We start from the raw sequence: 6,000 nt of genomic DNA on the forward strand, positions 1-6,000 counted from the left end.
ATGATAAAACCAAGTATAAAAGTTGTTTCTAACCTCAATGTACAGAAAACAATCCAATAATAAATAAATAAATAAATCTCCCTATTCTAATAATAAAGTAAATTAAATGTGGACAGCTTTCATCTTTTGGTTAATTTTCACAATTAACCCTAACCTTAACCCTAATATATATAATATAACAATAATTATTCACTTTCTTTTTACACTCAATTTATACTATATCTATATATTTTATAAAAATAAATGTTAACATGTTATTTTATTATATATTTTAAATGTTATCATTAACATATTGTACCATGCATGTTTTAGATGATTGTAAAGAAAAACATAACTCAAATTTGCTTTCATTTCACAAAATAATTTTTTAATTATTAAATTATAAATATATGCTTAAAAGTCGATCCATTTTTTTAAAAAATCAATCCATTTATCTATTATTATTATTGTAAATTTTCATATAAAATTTTAAATTATATATATATATATATATATATATATATATATATATATATATATATATATATGCTTTAAATCTATCCATTTAATTTTTCCGTTAATTCAGTGAACTATATATATATGTTAAAATGTAAGGATAGTATATACTAATCGCTTTTAGACATAACAAAGTTTATCATACTTAATTTCTTAGTTTTTTTTATTAGGATTGTTTCAGGGGTTTAATAGAATTTAATTTTGATTTTTATGGTCAAAAGTTGATAAATAGATTGTTCGGTACAAGTTAACTACATTTAGATCAAAACTGACTACGGGTCAAAAATGAGAAATCTGAGTATTTTTAAAAGTTTGAGAATGCAAACAGATTTATCGTCAAATTTGTTACGGGTTCAAAGTGTTGACTTGAAAATGACAAATGAATGAAAGTTAGAATTTTAAACCTGATTCGGGTTTCAAATTTATTTTCAAGGACAATTTTGGAAATAATAAAAAACTATCGGATTTGACAAATTGACTGTTTTTCTTTCGACTATTAAAATTTAAGAAAAGATTGTGAACATTTTCGACATGCCACCCTCACTTCCATTATGCCACCCTCAGGCTTATCAATGTTTCTAACTTTTATCAAAATTGAAATATTTGGGTCAGAATTAACTTTTTCTTCAATAGTGATCAGAACGTTGTATCGGAAGCATGCCATGCAAAACTATGCTCAAATGAAGCAAAATATTCACAATAGTGAATGAGTTAATATATATGTTATTTTTATGTTGTCATTATGGAAAAGTCGAGAAACCCCATCAAACTTATCAAATCTTTTTCATGGTGTAGCTTAAAAAACCATAGTTATTGAAAAGCATCCGTCGTTACAATTTCATAAGTGGTAAATTGATAAATATATCAATAAAGGTAACACTTCCTCTATATTTAAGCTGAGTAGTTAGAACTACTATTGTATGAGAAGTTTTCTTTCCAAAATTGATTCATAACCAAGATTCTTTCAATTATACATATATGACACTGAGAATGAAATTTCCGATATAAGAAGCGTTCTCAGGTACGTTTTTGCACGTGTATTTTTTATTAAGTTCATTTAAAAAAATTATTTTATGATATAAATAAAATCAATTTATGTACACATATATAGTATAGATACAAGCATAGATGTAATACATTTTTCATATACGTTATATAATTATTTGCTTACTTGTAATTTTATAATTTGGATCATCTTGTGTGTGACACGGGCTCTAAAACTAGTAAATAAATAAGAGTGTGTATCATACTAAAGCTATATGAATAAATTTTAGCGTTTCCTTTTTTAACTCTGTTACTTTCATCGTACTTTTTAAACTTAGAAATAAGGTAATGGAAAGGATCAAGAAATGAAATGGATCATTACCATTCATTGGATGTTTAGTTACCATGTAGGAATGCAATAAATCGTTACTTTGGTTGCTTAGCATGTAGCAATCCAGTAACGAGCTAATCCCACCGGCATACCGAATATGGTTGTTGGTAGGTTAGGTTTATCCCATGCATGTAGCCCATAACCATCCAAGTAGGCCCAAGTGTCAACCTACTAGATCATGTTAGCCAACTGTCAGTTTAACTAACATGTTAGGCTAATCCAGTGTCACACCCCCCGGCCGAAGGCGGAAACGCCGAGGCGTGCGTAGATTGAAATCATGCACATAGTATTAAATGTAAAAACTCTTATTAAAATAAACCAACACAATGTTTAAACCAAACATAATTCAAACAAGAAGCAAGACATAACACTTTATTTATTTAGACTTCTAGGTCTGACACATCCCCTAAGTGATACTCCATGAATCTTCATAACTTAATTTCCTTCACCTGAAAAACATGCGAGAGTGTCAACTAAAAATAGTTGGTGAGAACATAGGTTTTAAATTTACAATAATAGAAAAATATGTTTTATGTTGAAAAACATTTCATATGTGTTAAATTACTTTATATACTTTAGTGATTACAACCAAACCTCTGATACGATTAGCGAGTCGTCTAATCCACGATTAGACTATTATGTTTAATGTTTAACGATCGTCGGATTCTGAACACACAGACCTCTACCTGAGGCCTGAGTGGGCAGGTCGGGCTAATAGATCTATCATCATACTACCACGGGCTTAACAAGTTAATGGTTATACATGCGATTAAGTATATACTCATAATGATTATACACAATGAATATTATGAATAAAGCTTGAATCAAATAGCATTTATGAAACATAGAATAAATAAGTTGCATGTTTCCACCCCAAAGTATAAAACGTTTAAAAACATGTAAAAGGGGCTATGAACTCACCTTGCTTGATGGATGAACACGAACACGAGCAAGAGTTAGTTGAACCGGTCACGGGATGCCCTAGATTAAGTTTCGATTTTTAAGTTAGTTAGAGTGTCGCATACTAGAATGTTCTAAACCAAGAGCATGACCTCCAGCAAGTTGATTCCCAGGTAAGAGTCACGGGTCCAATGGGATTATTTACGCCACTCTTGCCTTAGGCAGAACCGTTTGCTCGTCAGATACATACATACTCGGTTTATACTCTATTTGTATACTAGCTCAAAATGTTTTAGAATAATTTTGATAAATTAAAAAGTACGAGGTTAAAAGTGTGATATCATATAGTTTTGAGTATTTATTATCATTTAGGAAAGTATAGGGTTCAAAGTGTAAATATTATAGTTTAGGATGTTTATTGACATTTATGAAAGTATAGGGTTTAAAGTGTAAATATTATAACTTATGATGTTTATGATAACTTTATGAGTTTTTGAAGATCATAAAAATATTCATAGTTGTTCATGAAAAAATTATACTTTTGATCCAAGATCTTGAGAAAATAATTATGATTTCTTGGAATAACATAATCATTATAATCTTTAAAGCAAAAAGTAAGGGTTTTATTAACAATTTATGATGATCATAGTGAGAGTATATGAACAACTATGAAGATTCATAGGAAAACTCAAGAACATAAGAACAAACAAAAAGAAATTCATAATAGAAAACAAAAATGTAAAAACATCAATGAAAAACAAAGTAATTATAAAGACTTATTTGTTTATGCTTAGAGAGAAAAGAGAGAATGAGATTTGGTGTGAAAAATAATGAGAATGAGAGCCTCTATTTATAGTAGAGATAAAGAGGTTTAAATCGATTTAGATAGAGATAAAACTTGTTTAAAGATTAAGTGATATGTTTAGATATTTAAAAAATGATAATGATAATAATACTATAATAAAAAAATAATAATATATACATGTTTCCATATAATGTGCACGGCACATTTTTTTTTTCTTTTTTTTTCCTTTTTTTTATTAGTATTATACTATTATTATTTGAAATAAAATGAAAAGATAAAATAACTTGAGGAATAAGGTTAAGTTAGAAGGTTCAAGAATATTTCATTTTAAATTACATGATTTATTTGAATACTTAAGATAAAAATAATATTATTAATAATAACAAAATATTTTGTTACATGTTATAAAGTATTAATCTAGGCATTCCGGTTCAACGTGTCATATTAACGATTGAGCATGTTTATGATGAAATGAAGATAGGATCATATAGTTATGCATACAAAGTAAATAAATAACATACAATTCAACAATAATAATTGTAGACGATGAAATGAATACGATAACTTTATTAAATGAGAAAACAAAACTGGCGTTTATTAACAAGCAAAATCCATAGATGTTACATCCAGTTTGATACCCGCTAACCTAGTTAAGAATAGTTAGTCTCGTTAGCTTGGTTGATTAATACCTATATGATAAACAGTTAACCGTACTCGGTTGAAGCAATCAATCATTTAGAGCGTAAAAGGATCCATGTGAGTTTCTAGCCCATTTCTTTTAAAGTTTTTGAGGTTATGCGCATACTATTGTGTGCCAAGTTGATTTACATTTGTTGTTTAAAGTTGTGACGTTATGTTGTATGCTAGTGTATAATTGTATATATTTAATTATATATATGCAAGCGATATGAAATGAAGTGTGCGTATATTTTACAAGTGTGCATGAAATAAAGTGTGTGTAGTTTACAAGCATAACTATTCAGCCTACAAGTCTTACATGTGTCTCACTAAGTTCGGATGACGAATCCCTCTAACTACCTTGTAATTTAGGATGACAAATCCCTCTAACTTTCGTGGGATGTAGATAATGCGTGACGTAAGCTATAGGGATGATTAAGCCTCTGCATGCTTTCATGTATAAGTTGTGCGACGTAAGTATTAGGGAGGACTAAGCCTATTGGTGCTTTTGCGTATAAGTTGTGTGTCGTAAGTACTAGGTAGGACTAAGCCTCTACGTGTTTTTGTGTATAAATTGTGTGACACAAGTACTAGGAGGACTAAGCCTTCTACGTGCTTTCGTGTAGTATGACGTAAGTATTGGGGGGGGGGGGGCAAGCGTTCTACGTACTTACAGTGTAAGTGTGATGTTAAGTTGATGTGTATCACATGATGTAGAAGTTATGATGGGTGTGTGTGCTTATGTTGTAAAGAATAAGTACGAGTGTATGAGCCAAGTTAACCAAGTGGAGTCGTAAACTAAAACTCACTCAGCTTACCTGACTTTTAATATACACATAGGTTGTTGATTAAAGAAAGTGAAAAAGCTTAGAGTGCATGCATGGCTATTCACATGGTGTTGGTATCTAAAGTGTTTGCTTATTTCATTTTATGTAAATGTTAGTTTTATTCTATGAAAGTTTTAAGTAAATTCTGATATCTGAGCTGTGTTCATGTGAAATCCAAGTACAACTGATGAGCGATGCGAGTGATAGAGTCATTGTCACCTATTTACAAATCATAATAAATAAATTCACAATTTTAAGATGAAGTTTTATCAAACAATTAAAGCATAGGGACTACAACAAATTTGTTACATAATCATGGTGATCATTAACGAATAAATATACACGGACACGTTTCAGTTTTTTTAATAAATAAATACGAACAACAAAATACTTATGTTTAAGTGTTCAGTTAAAGTTAAATGAACAAACATGAACACGTTCATTTTCTTAATGGAAGGACATGTTTATTTTCTTAACGAACGAACATGAAAACTGTTTATTTTTTAGCAAACGAACACGATTATTTTCTTAACAAACAAACATGAGCATTTTATTAATTTCTTAACAAACGAGCACAAACACATCTATTTTCTTAACGAACAAACACGAATTTCGTTTGTTTAAGTGCTTGTTTTAGTTCGTGCGTTCAGTTCGAATAACACTCATTTTCTTATTAAAAAAACGCTTATGATCATTATTATTAAGAAACACTGTTTTTTAAGTGTTTTTTTTCTATAGATGTTTTAATTTGTTTGGAGAGTTTTTTAAGGACGTTTTTTATTGATAGTTTACAATTTTTTTAAATCGGTATTGTTTTTTAATAAAAAAAATTATAAAGTAACATACAGTTGATCAAAAAGTTTGATTTTTTTCTTATCTTAGGTGACATTAATTTTATACACTTAAATCTAACCAAAAAA

This window comes from Bidens hawaiensis, unplaced genomic scaffold (genome assembly GCF_021521415.1).
Source record: "Bidens hawaiensis isolate Kalapana, Puna unplaced genomic scaffold, B.hawaiensis_p1.1 tig00020220_1, whole genome shotgun sequence".
Taxonomy (NCBI): Eukaryota; Viridiplantae; Streptophyta; class Magnoliopsida; order Asterales; family Asteraceae; genus Bidens; species Bidens hawaiensis.